At 46.3% G+C, this 15483-nt stretch overlaps 1 protein-coding gene across 3 annotated transcripts in view; it reads left to right on the top strand.

Moving 5' to 3' along the window:
* SOX5 (SRY-box transcription factor 5) overlaps window positions 1-15483 on the top strand; it is a 722135-nt gene that overhangs the window by 68037 nt on the left and 638615 nt on the right. Inside the window, exon 1 of one of the 3 annotated variants that reach the window (XM_075114264.1) lies at window positions 1563-1825. The exons of the other annotated variants lie outside the window; for them this stretch is intronic. The gene's annotated coding sequence lies outside the window, so the exon portion shown is untranslated. Of the gene's footprint in view, window positions 1-1562; window positions 1826-15483 lie in introns of those variants that run through there. 3 annotated transcript variants of the gene reach the window in all.

The raw sequence follows: 15483 nt of genomic DNA, 5'->3' as shown, positions 1-15483 counted from the left end.
TGGGTGCTGGCGGAGTGGAAGAGGAGGTAACCGCGGGGTCCGGGGCAGAGGTGGCCAGCGGAGCCCGGCGCCACGCTCCCCGCCCGCCCACCCCAGGGAGCGGTGGCACAGCGGGGCGCTGCCCCGGCCCCTCCGCCCCAGGGAGCGGTGGCACGGCGGGGGCCTGCCGCGGCCCCTCTGCCCCGGGGACAGGTTTCGGGCCGCCGGGCGGAGAGCCGCAAGCCGCGGCCCTCCCGGCGGCCGCCCTGGGCGGGCGGCTCCCCGCCCAACCGCCCCCCTGCCGCTGAGGTAACCCCGCCGCTGCGCGCCCCACTGGCGGAACCCCACTCGTGGCGCGGCTGACAGCGGCGATCTTCAAACCCGCCGCGGCTTTTTGAGGAGCGGGGGGGAAGGGCGCGGGGGGACCCCAAACTTCGGCGTCCTCTTCGGATTCCTGCGCACGCGTGGGGGCTGCGCCCGGCCGGGGGTGCCGGGTAAGAAGAGGGGCTGCGGTGGGCGTCCCCGCGTGTGTGCGATCGCACCGGTGTGACAGGGGCTGTCGGTGCAGGAGGTGCCGGCGGACACGCACACGCCCACGGACACGCAACTCCCGGGTGTTTACTCTTAGTAAAGAGCGGGAGGGGGAAACCGCTCGTCGGGAAGGGACCCGGTAGCGACAACCCCGGGACCCGCGACAGCCCCGCTCGGTGAAGAAGTTCCCGGGCGGTGGCGGGGCGAGAGGCGGGAAGAGCTAGGTGCCCCCCCCCCCCACCGCTTTGAACCGCTCGTTGAACCGGCGGACGGTCTCTCCCCGCCCGGGGCCGGTGGCGGCGGCGGCGATGGCCGTTCGCGGGGGCGGCGGGCGCGTCACTTACCGTTGGCCGCCCCGCCGCCGCGCAGGGCCGCCCCGGTGGGTGCGCGGCGGGGCGGGCGACGGCGAGGAGGTCGGGGCTGGTCTGAGGCAGCCCCGGCGCGCCGGGGGGACTACCCGCGCAGCCCCCTCCCCGCTGCCGCCACCTCGCCTTCCTCCGCCTCCTCCTCCGCTTGCCTGCCGGGGTGCCGGCGGCGGCCAGGCGCGGCGCGGCGCGGCGAGCCTCGCCTCTCCTCCCCCATTGTTCCCGGTCTCCCTCTCCCTCTCCTGGTTTGGTTGCTTTGGGTTTTTTTTTTTCCTTTTGTTATTTGCACTCTCATTGTGTTGTTTGTCTCTGAAGCCGCCTCATGACCAGCAAAGGGATTTCACCTCGTCCTTGAGAGACAGAGGGAAGGGGGGGGGGAAGGGGGGGGGAAGAGAAGGGAAGAGATCACCAAACACCCATCTCCCGGTCCCTCCCCGCACCTCTGCCTCTCCCCACCCCGCCAGTGTCTCACTTAGCATCCCGCGCCCGGAGGAGACATTACAGACAGCGGGTAGGTGCGCGACCGCCGCCGTTTTAACTTTCTTGCTCGCCGCGGCCGTTCCCCGGCGGGCGCTCCCTCAGCGCCCCGCGGGGCTCCGCAGGGCTCCCCGGGCGGGCCGGGTCGGCCCCGCCGAGGGGGCTGCGCGGGGGGTGGGCGCCGCCTCCGGGGCCGGCTGTCAGCGCGGCCGGCTCCCTCACGGGCGCTCCACACCTCTCGAAGTTTGGCACAACTTGTCACGCCCCCCCCCCCCTTCCTCTTCCTCTTCCTCCTCCTCCTCCTGCCGCTGGGGCTGGGGGCGGGCCGGCCGCGGTGCCCGCGCCTGTGTGTATGTGTGTGTATGCGTGCGTGCGTGTGTGTGGCGGGGGAGCCGCTGCTCCTCGCCTTGCCCGGGTATGGCTCAGCCCTCGGGATCCCGGCGGAGCCGGCGGACAGGAAGCTTTAAATTATTGTAATTGCCTCTCCGTCCGTCTGTCCGTCCGTCGGTCCGTGCGTGCGTGCGTGAGTGCAAAGCGGCGGCGGCCGCCGCACCGCTGCCGGGGAGGCGCGCAGGGGCGAGCCGGGGCGCTGCGCTGCGCTGAGGCAGCGGGGCGAGGGGGGCACCGGGGGTCCGCGGGGGGCTCTGGGGAAGGGGGGCAGCGGGATGAGGCTGTGCACGCATTTCAGCGAGGTACGTCCCTCGCTTCGCCCGGAGCAGGAGGGTGGCTCCGTGGAAGGGGCTGAAGGCTCTCGGTTCACTCGTTTCGGCGGTTTTCCCCTCAAAAAGAAAGCGGGTCAGGGTGCGGAGGGCGGCCGCGCTCCTCCCCGCCGCCCCCCGGTCGGGCTGGCCCGGGCACTGGCGGTGGGAGAGCCAGCTCTGCCTTCGCAGAAAAAGTTAAGGGACTTGGTTCCAGCCCGACTGCGATCCGAGAATAACCGGAGCCGCTCGCCGGGAGGAACGTGATCGGCTTTTCCCTGGGGATGGCATGCTGCCTCAGCCCTGTACTTTGGTCAAGGGTAGAACCAATAGCGAGCTGTGGGATTTTGGGTAATAAGTGTGGGAATCTGCAAGAGGAGTAGGTCTAAGAGTGATTTGTTTTCTTACTGCTCATGAATAATGGCCTCTAGCTTTCTTTTTTTTTTTTTTTTTTTTTTTAAACCGGCAGGCCAACGAAATAGGCACGTGGGAGATTTGTAGGCGTTCAACATCGCGATCATCATCAACAACAACAATACAGTAGGGGCGTCCAGGAGGATGGTGGCTGATGAGAACTGTTTTCTTTGAGAGGCTAGTGTCGCACGCTGGTACAGGTAGTTTTTGTTATCGTTGCTACTGCTCAACTCTTGTAAAAGGAAAGCCAGCAATAGCCTACAATTAGAGAGGAAATGTTTGGGTTTTTCTTTTTTGAAGAGAGGTGCATTTTGTTCCATCTCTATCAAAGAATAGGGTATTAAATTCTGTTCAGATTCAAAAAGGCAGTTTGATTCCAGCTGTGGAACTGTAAGATAGTGTGGCTTGGCTTTTCTCCTCCCAGTTTAGCCTTGCTTAAGTGAACCAGAGATTAAAACGCAACTTCTTACAGATGAGGAGCTAGTACAAAGTTCTTTGTGAAAATATCTTACCTCCTGAAACTTACCTGAGAACAGCTACTTGTATCTGCTCCTATTTTTATATACTCTTGATCCTTCCCAGCACTGGGAAGTACATTACTACCTCAGAAACGAATTCGTCATCCTGCAAAATACACTATTTACAACTATTAAACTGGGATTGCAAGGGGAGATTTTTTTTTTTTTAATTTAGCTGTAAAATCTGGCAAGGTTACAGCCAGCTTTGTTTTACGAGGCTTCTCCAGCTGAAGAGGGAAAGGCTGGCATCGATGTGTTCCGTTTCGCGAATGGTAGCATGTCTGTTCTGACATGATTTGAGCATGAGAACCCAATAAACACATAGCCATTATGCCTGGAAATCTCGCAGCAGAGCTTTCTGGTTGAACTTAAACTGTTTTGGTTGAGAGTTACACTCTGAGGAGTACGAGACTTGAAAGCTGCAAGTGTCTTATGTAAACAGATGGACATTTGAGATGTATTGACTGTTACAAGTTAATTCAGTTAACATGTGGGTACACATGTATTTAATTTAGCCTAGTATAAGTTTTTGTAAGCGATGGAAGCTAATACATGCTTTTTAGAAGGAAAATAAAAGCATGTGAATTTTGTCTATACATGCTGGAGCTCCAGCTGTAGAGGTTCTTAGGGACTGTGATCGTCCTGTTGTTGTGATCTCGTAGTACCAGGTGAGAGTTAATGGAGAGCTTACTGTTTCTCACCTAAGTATGCAGGTAGCTTGCTAATGAATTTTGAAATGGTGAGGTACCCTTCTGAGGTCTCTGCTCTGAGAAAATATAAAAGTGCTTAAACATACATCTTGCTGCACCTTTATCTTACGTGCTGCTTGCCAAAACCAGTTAGGTTGAGCAATATCATTAAACTGTCAGATGTATTGTTTACAATGGGATAGTTCCTCAGCGTTCAGGATGAAGAAACAGCAGTTTTCTGTTACTTATCGTAAAAACGTACTGCTGCGTTCCAAGAAGGTTTGTGAGCGGCGTAGCTAACTATTGCTGCATAAAGCATAGGAGGAGATTGAGACTTGGCATCTCTGACAGCGCTGCTGTAACGCAACGTGTATACAGGAGCTTTGTTTCTGCCTGCACTTCATACTTACCCTGATATAAAACACTGTGATGTTGGCACGCGGATACCCCAAAAAACAGAGTGTTAGTTGAAAAATAAGAATTCCAGCATTTAGGAGAAAGTAAATGAACAGTCCTTCTAAAAATACAACAGTATGCTAAAATATTGCCAAAGCACTGCTGTGACGCTGTTGTAAGCTGTCATATTTTTTGACCATTATAAATAGATTAGTATTATTATAAGGATTTTTTTCCTATTAGCAAAGAATTTTTTTTTCCCGCTTTCTACATACGGATCCTCGCACGTCCCCTGAACAGCCAGAGCTGTGCTCGCACTGAAGGTGGCGGGAGCGTTGCTGGTGAGGAAGTGGGCAACTGGGCCCAACACCCCGGGAGTGGCCTTGAAGTCTCCTGTGCTGTAAACTCTTTTTTTTGTTATAATAACCTGTTTTGCTTATATTCTCTACTTCTTCAAGACATTAGAGATGGTCCAATTCATTGTTCATGATATGTAGTCAAGTTCAGGTCCAAGTTTGGTTTAGACAGCATATGAATTGAAGCCTGAGACAAGAATGAGCTCCTCTTCAGTGGCACTGAAGTGCTGGGGGCTTTGGGAGTTCTCTTCCTTTCTCGTGGCACACCTAGACGCAATTAGGAACATTTCCTTTCAGATTTGTGACCAAACTGTAGGACTGTTTCCCTTTGTGAAATTTTGTAACAGATAGGAGCATTCAGGTCAAGACCAAAAGTTCTGATTCACATCCTACTGCTGGTTATGCTGCAGTTACACCTTCTTTGGGCATTGTGTGGAGAGCGGAGGCTACAGGTCAAGTGGATTTCCCATGACTTGTGTACAGTCTGTTAAAGCAGCTCAAGTCTGCGTCCTGCTTGCTCCACTGATGGATGTCCTAGATAAGTGTAAGATGATCATCCTTGCAGTACCTTTCCCCACGTCTCTGGCCTCTTCAAGCAGGTGGTGAACACACACAGGCACGGGCACATACACAGTATGCTGTGTATACGTAAAGCGCATTACCTGAATGAGTTTTTGTTGCTTACAGAGCACACATCCTTTCTAGTTGCACACATTTCTAGGTGGGGAGACCATACGCTTCATGACAGCTAGAGGAGGGTCTCCTCTAATATTTCTGACAGTTTTATTGTCTTCTCCAGCCTGTCTTTTCCTTTGAGCTGCAAGCGTAGATTGAAACTTGGGTAGTACATAAGAGGATCCTTTAATATTGGCTATTTTCAGAGGCACAAAGGACAATTACTTTCTCTTCCTTCTGACCTCCTGCTGGCTTACTAGCTGCTTGGGAGGCTGGTGATTTTAAGAATGCCACTTTACCCAGTGCATCAAATGCAGAGCAAATCTTTGCTCACCAAGATCCCAGTTCCTACACACCGTGGTAACACCAAAAATTGAACTTGAGTGGCCCAGAGCGCCAGCTCCTACTGTGATGACTCATAAAACCATCAGCACTTTTTAGAGTTAAATTTGATCCATTGGCCCTGAGCAGTGCTGACAATTGCTGGCTAAAAGACCCTTCAGTGAATTGTCCTTTAACAGAAGCCCACCTCGTGTGTCGTCCCCCCCCCCCCCCCCCCAAATTCCTGTTGTTCTTTTAAATAAAAAGAAATTCTGGTGACAAAGATAAAGTGTATTCTGTGATTATTGTTTAAAGAAAGAGTATTTACCTATATTTCAAGGAAATTATTTGCCTGAAAATTGCAGGTCAGGGTTATTTTAGAAGGATAGTATTCTTCACTACTGCAAAATCTCCTCAAGAAAAAAATCTCACACTATTCAAATTATACAGTTATGTATGAGTATTTGATCCTTTGAATGGTTATAGTTTGAATGCATGGGAGAGTCTGCACTCTATTAATACTGTCCTAATCTGATGAAGGACACTGAACACTTAAACCTGTCTTTTTGGTTCGTGAGTGTGTCCTGAGAGAGACTGAGCAGGCTCAACTGGCCAGTGTGATTTGATGACATTTTGTACCTTCTGCAAGGAGCATAGTTTTACAGAGCACAAACCAAATAAAACTACATCCCATAGAGGAGTGATTTCCACTGTGGTCTCCTGGACCCTGGCAGGAGTTTTACTCAAAGTGAGTCTAAAAGGTCTTGGGAAAGCCAACATCTCCTGCAGTAGGCTTAGATTTGCTACATAGGGTACCTGCCTTTGCTAGTCAAAGCCTAGGGAGATGCTTATGGTATACTGGAGTATTAGTAAAATTGTATTTGAGGTCCTGCTTTTTAGTGGCAGTGATGTTAATGTATTTAATTTTATTTAAAGCCAGATTTTCAGCACTGGCTTTTGGCTTAGGCAGGGTAGAAGGTTGGCTAGTACAGCAAAGAACTGGTGGGATAGGGTGAAGTTGACTCCTCATAGCTGGGCAGTAAGGGCTCTAAGAATTTGCCCATGTTTTTGAGGAGAGGGGACAAAATTCAGTTAAGCTTGCTCTGCTCAGAAGCATTGAGCTGGCTCTGAAACAGATGTAAATATAGTTTGCAGTATCTTCAGTTTCTATAGGGGGTAAGCGAATACACCAGGTTTAAATTCAACTGAGTGCCATGCTGTGTTTCATATCAGTCAGGCTAAAGACACGTTTAAACTGGTTTGGTTTCTGAACTAGGATTACGGAGTCTACCTTTTACACTGCTATAAAATCCTCCTGTATGAGTAAGCTTTCAGGGTAATGAAAAGGGCTGGGGGACACAGCTGTAATCCTCAGCTAACCAATTAAATATTTACTTAATAAGGATCTAAAAGTTAATTTTACAGTCCATTTAAAAAAAAAAAGCAAGCAAAATACCTGTTACATGGCTAAGTCAGTGCCTTTAGTCAGTGAGTGGAAGAGTTACTTTTCTTAGCTGGGAACGCCATTTTAATGTCACAACTGACCTTCTAGCGGGAGGTTAGTCCTAATGGACCAGGTTTACACCGAGAAAAATTCGGAAACCATTAGAGAAGAGAAGAAAATTAGAAAATGAATGGTTTTCAGATTATTTCGGAGGAGACTGAATTAAAGGCAGATGCTGACTTCTGTATTAAAGAATTCTTTACAAACACAGAGAAAATACCTACTGTGTAACAGTGATTCATCCACCAAATCACACTGTGGTAGAGTCCCTCCTTCTTCACTGACTCTGGAAGGAGCCTGGGGACATTGAGGCTCCCAGGCAAAGGCAGCCGTTGCAGCTCTTCATGCGCTAGCCTTACATGTGCATCCAGTAACATACAACTGTGTTTTCACTGAAATGAGATTGCTCCTTATGCCGTGGTATTACATGGATCATGCTTATGTATATATACATGGACATATATGGATCACTCTTCTCATGCTAGAATATAGGCAAATGCATCATAATAATTAGAAATGCAATATATGTGTCAATTACCCTTCCGTTTAATAATAAATTGACAGCATCTGCTACGAAGGGTATGCAAAATATATAAGAAGCCTATGCAGCTGCAGGAAAGTGAATGCATTAATGCAGTGTTCTGCTTTACGAATCCAAATCTGGAAGATGAGCGTGTTTAGTAGGAGGCATTGTGCTCTTTGCTGTGCTTCAGATTGATTTTATATTTGTAATTGTACGCAGGCGGCCACCAGGAGCAGGACAGTCTGATTCTGCAAGAACAAAATGATTTGTTCCGATTCCTGGGAATGCGAGTTTGTTTAGCGGCACCGTGGTGCATTAGGTGCGTTGTGGTTGAGATTAACAAACGTAGGGCAATTAATTAGTTCAGGTTTGCAAGTTGTGCATAGATTACTTGGTCAGTATGTGCACACGTAGGGTGAGCTTTGTAGTTCTCGCTGAAACTTGTTGCTGAGGTGGGTTTTGTGCCTCCTGCCGATGTCAGAAAAGACAGGGCTGGAGCAGGAATGCTAAAGCACTTGTCACTTCTGTAAAACAGTTTCCATTTGAAACCTGAAATTATGTACAACGAGGCATTCCTATAAACAGGGTTGCCATAGGTAAGTAGCAGTTTGCATGGGATGATGGAAGTTTTGCGACTGTAGAGGAATAAAATTAATTCTCGTGAGAGATTACAAATGAGGAAATGCTGATGACTGTGTACAAATAGGTATGTGTGAATTTAGTGCCTCTGAAAGGCAATTGACAGTTCTGGAAAATAAAGGCCTGTCTCTGCCAGGAAAGTGCTGTAGAGGAAAGCAGCGCTGTAAAAATGTGCGTGGTGCACCCCCGGTGTGACCTGGGGTGTGTTCCGTGGGCAGCCCCTCCCGGGGTGAAGAGGGGAGGCAGGTCTGCACGCGTTCTGGGCCCGCTCAGTAAAACACTTGCCAATGTGGTTCTGTAAGCACGCATGTAGTAGGTTATTAACATGTTTAAAATGCACGCTTTGGAACTTTACGTGGATGCTTACCTCCCCGCCTCCAGTCACAAAATGCCATTAGACCAATATCTCTCTTTACATAAGACGTTATCTTTGAATGATAGCAGTATGTTTTATGAGGAGTAATGGGGGAGGAGGGAAGTAAGACACAGTCTTACACCTTCTGCTATGTGTCCTGCTGTTTTTTTTAATAACGAATGCATTGTGTTGGTACAGAAAGTGGTTCCTAGTGAGAAGAAACAACCTGAAATGGGTTAGAAAATGGAGAAACAAAGAGATTCTAATCCTTAAAGATATATTGGAGGTAAGGTGTAGGTACATCGGTGTGAATAGCAGCAGCAGTTCTATACCCAAGCACCTCTCCAATGCACACAAATATAAAGAAGTAGCAGGAAGAGGCTACATGGAAGAAAAATGCTGTTGCACAAGTGTAAAGTTTTAAGAATGCAAAGTTTTACTTCTTGCTTTGCTTAGTTTTAAGTTCTGCATTTTTATGTGTGAGAAAAAAAAGGAAAATATTTACTTGTGTAACTATTCAGCTTTATATAATTATTTTTATCTCAACACCATATAAGTTTTGCTCCTTCAAAGCCTAAAGGGCTTAGAAGCATTTCCATGCCTTCACTGTCCAGTTGTAATTAACTCAGAATATGGCATGTGAGTTGTAGGGGTGTGGTTTATGGCCATGTTTAAGAACAGTATTTGAGTATAGGCTTAACTTTAGAAATGTGACATAATTAATTTAAATTCAGCAAAACCCGAGTGTTTGCGTAAGCGCACCATTCAGTTAGAACAGTGAGATTTCAAAGCCACAAAAGTCCCATTTTTGAAGGTAGGGCAGACGGTGCCCTGTTGACCTTCAGGTTGATTTACGTGCCTAAGTCACTGTAATGAAGGGAAAAAAGAAAAAAAGTTGGTTTCCTAAGTTACTTGCATTGTTAAACATTACTTGTCTGTTCTGAAAGTCTGCAGGGACTGTGAGAAGTGAGTGTGAGAGGTGTCTTCCAGGAGCTCCAGAGACTGCAGGATTTATGTGGATTCCAGTTTTAAGGAATGATATCGAGGGCATTTAACACGGTTAATAGTAGCAGAGATTGGCTTCTCTAAGTCCTTGTACAGTTTAGTTTTCTTTCGTAGCACCAGGGATGTTGGTCAGGTTGGACATCTGGTGGGGCCGCCTGCACGGCGTGGGACTGGGGCTAGCAGTAGGTCAGGCCAGCCATGATTTTGTCTAATTGTGGCTTGAAAACCTTCATGGGTGGAGGTGCCAAAACCTATCTGTGCACCTTTTGGTTTGTTTTAGTGTGTTGTCTTTCTCTGCTTGTATTTCAGTTTGTGTTATGTTGCTGTTAAGTACATCTGTGTTCATTTCATGACACTTTCTGGTCTTTTGCCCCGGTTGACACTAGGTCAATAATGTGAATGTATATAGGATCTTTGTTTATAGTTTACATCCAAAGGCTAGCTTTAACCTAGTGAAGCTGATCTTTCTTGGCTTCCTCTGCCAATACAGAGAGAGGTTCTGTAGAAAGTATTGCAGAGCAAGAACTTCCGTTGTCTTCTATCACCATTGATTGTAATAGGGACAACTAATCTCACTAGACCAAAGTTGGCCATGTGAGAGCAGAGCTTAAGACGTGGGAGGTAGGCATTATGGTTGTGTACATGCTACCGTCAGGGCAGACTTTGCTATTTCTTTTGGTCTGTTGGTACTAAAACCCTGAGGTGGTGAGTCTTTTGAAGCCATAGCCACCTGAGCGTGCATCCACATGGGATTTCCAAAACTGGGGAAAGAAGTTCAGCAGTCAGTGTTCACTGGTGTTTGATGGGCTTGGGAACACAGCTGCTTCCAAATCCAGCTGTTTTTAAAAAAAACCTTTCAAAAAATCTGAGTGAAACATTGAGAGCTCTGCTATTCTTTTCCTTTATTTAGTGGGGCAAGATTTTACCCTCCTCTTACTGTTCAGAAAATGTGGAGTCTTTTCAATGTCTTAATAGGTTTTGGTTCAGCCCCTCGTACAGTTTCCCGTGTAGAGCTTTTGTTTGTTGCAGCTCCAGCTCTGCAGAGCAACGAGTGGGGTATTTCTGTGGAGCTGTGGACTTCTTTTAATTGACTCAAACACACAGTTTAAAGAAAATGGGAATGTGTGTGTGTGGGCAAAAGAAAGTATATTGTTTTTTATAAAGTATTACCTGCAAAGCGCTTTTAAATAATCCCCTATGTAACCATGTATGATTTTTTTTCAATTGAAAGACGCTATCTCCTTCTTCTAAACATTTGCACAGCAAAGTAATGCATTATTGCATTTTCATAAATAATTGAAAAGCAACTTAAAAGAAAGTAGGCCAACAGAAAAAAAAAAGACAGTGTCGGTTTCAAATTTGAGAGAAGAAAAAATATGTTTCCTTCTTCATAGCAAGTCAGTTAAATGTTATTAAATCTGATTCTCCCACCCCAACATGACCAGAGACAAATCTGACAATTGACAGTTTCATTTAAAAGAGAGAAACTGGGGAAAAGGTTTTGGAGTGCTGAGTCCAGTTTGTTTTGTTTCTTCTTTTTTTTTTAAATTTTTTTCCCCTTGGTGAGAAAGGTAATGGTGACCTCTTATCAGTTTGCAAGTGGCTGAGGAGCAAATCTCTGGAGGTCTGCATGTTGGCTTTTCAGCGCCGTTCTCTGAGCTGGGCTGTAATAATGCAAGCTATTTTAGAACTGTGCATACGTTAGTGTTCTGGCGCGGCATGATACAATAATGTGTGAAAAAGCATAAGATCACACCTTGGTGAAACTTGCAGATTTCCTGCATAATCCGACAGTGAGCTCTTGTCAGGTTTTGACTATATGTAAAGTGAGAATAAAGTTTCCAGAAGCAAAGCGCAAGGCTTGGATGCATTTTGAATGGCTGTGCAGGGATTTTGGCCCTGTCGTGGTTACGAATACACCTGACTTTAAGCACTTTAGTCCCGCTGTAGCCAGCGGGCCTCCTTCAGTGCTTAAAATTTGGCACGTGTTTTAAGCCCTCTGCTGAATTGGAGCTTTATTTTTGCTAGTGGTGAGAAAGATCAAAGAGCCAGTGTAAATAATTTCTATAAAAACAATCAGTAACAGGAACAGTTTTCATATAACATGCAGTGCAATGTATCTAGCGACAGAACCAGTTGTCATCTGTGGGAATGAATGGTTTATGGCCGTGGTTCTCTTCACTGGGGGGCTGGCATGTCAGTCCTGAGCTGGTGTGGCTGAGAGAGGACGGGCAAGCTGGAAGCGAAAACATACTCGGTTATAAATGCTCTCAGTGCAGGATGGGGACCAAGGCCTTTATTCCAGCAGGGGCTTTGCGTGGGCTTTGGCCGTCGACCTGTGCTGTACCTGAAGTTACAGGGGTGTTGTGGGAATTGCTGGGTGAGGTTCTTGTGCTGGGCAGGAGGCCTGACTGGAATGTCCTAATGGTCCGTTCTGGCCTGGAGATCGAGAGATCAGTGGTTGCTGGTATTAATGTGTTGCTACGTGGTGTTTTAACATCAGAGCTACTCAAAGAGTGGCAGGTGAGCCCCAGTGGGTGGAAGCTTCATGCAACTGATCTGTCCCCCAGGGGAAAAAATGTCAGCAGGTGCGTTTTCCCCTGATTTCCTCCTAGTTTTACTCCATCTCTCTCTTTTTTTTTTTTTTTTTTTCTTTTTTTTTTTTAATAGCCAGTGCGGCTGTATTTTAAGTCACTGCCCACCGTTTCCAAAATGTGTGATACATTTGTTAAGGATTTGAATTTGGGATACTTTGATATAACTTTGTGTAGGTTTTATGGGAACACCTGACGTGTATGTTTAGTTCCTAAACACCTTCTGTGCTTGATTTATTCTCACAGGTTGTCAAGGTATTCAGATGACCTCAAACTGAGGAAGTGAGAGGGAGCTCAGCTGGCGAAAGTCTGACATCAAGTCTGACTGTGGCTCAAATTTGTTTTGCAGAGTTGAGCCCAGGCTGCGTGGGCGGTGAAGAAAGCCTTCTTCACCTTCACCATTGTATCCAAAAAGCTCTGAACAGCATAATTTTTTGCAGGTGATGGATAACCTAGTTAGCTCACATTGTTTCAATCCAGTGACAGTTCTCCTCTGAGAAGGCATGGTGGTAATTCGCAATAGCATACTCATGTCCAGGCTCCATGGTGGAGGTGCTCTGGTGGTTCTGTGGTCGGTTTGCTCAGCCAGAGGAGCCACGCTCTCAGCCATCTACCATGGACCACCATGCATTGGTTACTTTTTTACATTAGACGCTACTGTTTAATATGGCTCAGCAGGTTGGCTTCTAGTGAAGCAGGCTCACAACTTTTAACCTAACTGGATATTTTCAAGGTCCTGTGGCAGTTGTGGTCACCAGAGGCATGCAGATCTTGAGGTTAAACATGTGGAGGATGCTCGTAGAACAGTGTCATCTTCTGTTGTCACAGACTTTCCTTTCCCTTTGGTTGTCCTGACCAGTGTCTCTCAGGGCATAAGGCTTTCCTCTCTGTCTTAGGAGGTTTCTTTTGTAGTTTGAAGGAGGACTGTCTGGGGAGAAGACAGAGTCATTTTGTTGACACAGAACAGCGTGCATCATTGTTTGTGTTATTACCGTTTTACATTTTTGGTATTTGTAAGAACAGCATATTGATGACTGCGTGTTAAAACTCTGTCTTTTAGCGGCTTGTTTTCTTACCGAAAAAGGAAGAAAGCTACATTCTTTCTAAGAAAACCCCAGAATTATGGGAACACACTAGTGCTGTGTTCATACATGATCAAATTCAGGAAGATTAGGGCACTGTGTATAAATTGCCTTTGTGTTCGTTGGGTTAGCAGCTGTCAAATAAGTGATTATAGACGTTGGCAAAGCTTTTCTTTCCACGATCACTGTGAAACAGGGATGGAAATGTAACAGATGCCATTTAATATGGACCAGCACCTAGGTTCTGTTTCTGGGTCTGGCTCTTTATTGCTTGTGGCCAAAGTTTCTTTTTTGCTTTAATTCCTCACTACTAATAAACAGAGATAATAGTACTCTCTCCCTTTACAGGAGATTTCTGAGGCTGTTTGTTAAATCGTTTGAGATCCTTTGATGAAAGATATGAAATACATGCAATAGCATTGATGATAAGATTAAATAGAATAATTCTGCTGAGATTGAGGAAAAATACTGCTCCTAGATGAGCTTTGCTTTGCTGGGCAGTGTTAACCTTCTGCAGGAAATAATTTGGTCCAAGACTGTTAGGGTTTCATTTCCTGGGATTTTTAAATTTGTTATCCGACAAGGCTTTTTGATACCAGGCGCTGCACTTGAAGTCCTGTTGAAGAGCAAATGAAGCGTTGTGATGCTATTTTTTGCAGCATAGGAGTCTATGGTGACTCATTTAGCGTTCGTAATGCCTGTGACAGATTAAAAAAAATCAAATCAGTTACTCCCAGTGAGATGAATACACTCAGCCAGACCCTATTTGAGAATTATTTGCTGCACTGTTAAGACCAAAGTACACATCTTTCCCCTCCCCCCCAAAAGAATCCAGCTTATCATGAAATGTTTATCAGAGCCATATAAACATTTCTCGACTGCTGAATTTTGAAGGGAAATTCTTTTGGTCTAACATATGTATTGCAAGCAAAACTCTTCACAGATTTAAAAAAAAAAGAAGTAATTAGCTTGGTTACAGCCCTAATTATTACCAAGCATGCCAGCATCTGGCAAGGGTACGGCGATCTGGGAATTCACTGCTTGAAGCCATGGAACAAAGTGTTCTGATCCGACCCCAGGCAGCGAGTCCAGGACTTGAACTGGAATCTTCAGGAGCAGAGAAGTCTTAAGTGTCTGGAAAATTGGCCTGTTGAGTCACCACACAGGCACTAAAACAAAACTAATTTTAAGCAGGTCAGAGTTCAGTGATTCCCTCTGGAATCTAATTTTTTTTTCCCTTAAAAAAAAAAGTCTCATGTTTTAAGTGAAAAGGGTCAAAGTTGATGCACTGCTACAATTTTTGAATGCTTTCCCTTAAGAACAGCCACCCAGGCTAGGATTAGTATGAAGGGCTGCTAGGCTGGCACTTCAGTGACTGGGTTAAAAATATTTTAAAGCAGTAAATGCAGTCAGAACGGAGAGAGAGATCCCTGGGAGCCTTCCTATTCAAAAATGTGCGAGCTCAGGGCAGCAACTGCAATGTAATTTGGGGCAGTATATGCTTCATAGCTTTGGAGAATATTGCCTCTTGTTAATGTTACATTGGAGGGCAGTGGGATAGTAGTAATTTTAGAAAGGTGGTATTCCTGTTTGTTTTACATTGGAAACTTTGGAATAAATAAAAAGGAGCATCAATTGAAGAAGAAATGTAACTGCTGAAAAGCAGCAATGAATCCACCTCTGAGCAGACTATAGAAACGACAGGGGAAAGGGGATATAGAAAAATTTTCATGGGAACACAGCTGCAAAAGGAACTTAGCAGACAAAGGCAAAATCAGGTACGTACTTTAAAAGGCATGTGGGCAAACTTTTGTCTGAGAGCCCAGTGAGGAGCCTGCTCACATTAAATTACAAAATGTTTGTGGGGATCAAATGACAAAAAGCTTCTATTGCTTTTCCATTGCTGAAGAAGTGGGTCTGTCTGTAAGCAGGAATGATTCAAATAGCTGTTTTTTTAAAAAAAACAAAACACTTGCAAGAGCAAGGGCGATTTTTCGTTCCCATTCCTTTATTAAGATGATTTCCTTCTTTTTCACTTTGGATATTGCAGAGTTTGCTTTACATTTGTAAGTGAAAAGGATGGGGTCTAGGCTACCTAGGGAAGCTTGGATCTGAACTCTGTTTGTGTCAGGCACTGCGAGCTTGGTGATCTCTGTTTGTCTCTTAGGCAATAGTCTTGCTTGCACAACAGGGCAAACGCAATGCACAGATGTCAGAACAGCTAAAACAAAGAGGGCTGTCTAGGAAAAGCCATGCCAAACCTAATGGCTAGAGTGGAGTAGGAGCAGCTAGGACTTCTGCCTTTTTTTTCTTCCCCGTGCCTCTGCATGGCTGTAGGCAAATCTCTAGGCCAAATGGAAAG

The sequence above is a fragment of the Phalacrocorax aristotelis genome, chromosome 1 (genome assembly GCF_949628215.1).
Source record: "Phalacrocorax aristotelis chromosome 1, bGulAri2.1, whole genome shotgun sequence".
NCBI classification, from domain to species: Eukaryota; Metazoa; Chordata; class Aves; order Suliformes; family Phalacrocoracidae; genus Phalacrocorax; species Phalacrocorax aristotelis.
The sequence above is the reverse complement of the archived record's forward strand: the minus strand, read 5'-3'. Positions and strand labels throughout refer to the sequence as shown.